The sequence below is a fragment of the Octodon degus genome, unplaced genomic scaffold, assembly GCF_000260255.1.
Source record: "Octodon degus isolate 3935 unplaced genomic scaffold, OctDeg1.0 scaffold00092, whole genome shotgun sequence".
In the NCBI taxonomy this organism is placed as follows: domain Eukaryota; kingdom Metazoa; phylum Chordata; class Mammalia; order Rodentia; family Octodontidae; genus Octodon; species Octodon degus.
This window is the reverse complement of record NW_004524668.1, coordinates 5152779-5154652: the sequence shown is the minus strand read 5'-3', so window position 1 is coordinate 5154652 and position 1874 is coordinate 5152779. Positions and strand designations below refer to the sequence as shown.

The 1874-nt window shown below is 50.5% G+C and overlaps 1 pseudogene; it reads left to right on the top strand.

Moving 5' to 3' along the window:
• Positions 1 to 537, top strand: part of LOC101571373 — an 11071-nt pseudogene extending 10534 nt beyond the window's left edge.
• Positions 538 to 1874: the final 1337 nt, after the last annotated feature.

Below are 1874 nucleotides of genomic sequence, written 5' to 3'. Positions count from 1 at the left end.
GCAGCCTCTGCAGCTGAGGCTGGGATTGCTACTACTGGGACTGAAGACTCAGATGATGCCCTGCTGAAGATGACCATCAGCCAGCAGGAGTTTAGCCGTACTGGGCTTCCTGACCTAAGCAGTATGACGGAGGAAGAACAGATCGCTTATGCCATGCAGATGTCCCTGCAGGGAGCAAAGTTTGGTCAGGCAGAGTCAGCCGACATGGATGCCAGTTCAGCCATGGACACCTCTGAGCCAGCCAAGGAGGAGGATGACTATGACGTGATGCAGGACCCAGAGTTCCTTCAGAGTGTCCTAGAGAACCTTCTAGGCGTGGATCCTAACAATGAAGCCATCCGAAATGCCATGGGCTCCCTAGCCTCCCAGGCCACCAAGGATGGCAAGAAGGACAAGAAAGAGGAGGAAAAGAAGTGAGACTGGAGGGAAAGGGTAGCTGTGCCTGCCCCGGGGACTTGGGGGGGAAGGGGCAGGATGTAGGGTTAGGTGTGTCCTCTGTAACCCTTACAGCCTAAATAAAGCTTAGCAAGGTTTTTTTCCTTAAAAACAAAACAAAACAAAACAAAAAAAACTACTGAAAGGGTTGAGGAGATAGCTCGGCAGCATAAGTGCCTGCCTGGCAAGTGCAAGGTCCTGAGTTCAATCCCTGGTACCACATGCTGTGCCAGCCCAGGAAACAGGCATGGTGGTGCACACCTGTAAACCCAGCAGTAGGGAGGCTGAGACAGGAGGATCACTACCACTCTGAACTGCTTAGTAAGACCCTGTACTAAAAATAAATAAATAAATGAATAAATAAAAAGCTACTAAAATAGGGCTGGAGAGATGGCTCAGTGGTCTAAAGCACCTACTTGAAACAAGTTTGGCAAAGCACAGGGACCACGGTTCAATCCTCCAGCACCACATGCCAGCCAGCCCCGCCCCCTGGTGGGCTGAGCTGGCCACACACACACACACACACACACACACAATAAATAAATGTAATAAATATAAATAAATATTAAAAAAAAAAGCTACTAAAATAAAAATACAAAAGAGGTTCAGCTAGGCCTATTTTAAACACATGGATGCCCAAGAATTAGAAGACAACAAGGAGACGGCATATACTGAGATCCTATTCATGCCAAAGAGGTGTCGCTTTTTATGCTCTGCCTGCTGTCCTCACCAATCATATTTCTGCAACTATTTCAACCAAGTTGACACTCAGAGCTTTGGTTCTTGCCAGGGCCACACATCCCTCATATTTCTCCACGGCTGCCTCCCACTCCTACGGAGATCTCAGGTCACCTGTCACTCTTCCCCGACTCAAGGTAGCGGTGGCCACCTGGCCACTGTCCATGCCATCATTTGCTAGTTTTTTTCCCAGCACACCATCATCTGAGACATCCATCCTGAGTGTGTATCCTGATTCCTCAGCACTTTCCCTAGAAGAACAGAAACTCCATGAGGTGGACACCTTGCCTGTTGGGGGCAGTGCTTGGCGCATATAGGTGCTTCATGAAGAGATGAATCAATAGCACCTAAGACTCCTTACTGCTGGTCCAGTGGGTTTCCCCACTGGAGGTATCGATACTACACCAGCGCTGCAGGGATGGGAACCCCAGCACCTGGCCAGAGCACTGGTGGCTGCCTTCCCTGTGGGAAGGATCAGTCTCCCGCTGGGTTACAGACTGCAGGTGCCAAGTCCGGATGATGCTCTTCCTGCACCGTCAAAGCCAGAACTAGACCGTCTGCATCTTCTCTCAGATGCCTTCCTCTTCTTCTGTGCCTCGTCCCAGTACCCACAGGTGCCTCAGGCTACAGCTAAGCACTCTCTTTCCATGCCCTCTCCTTCCCAGTGCCACCACTTCTGCCCTCCTTGCGCCCTAGCTGTG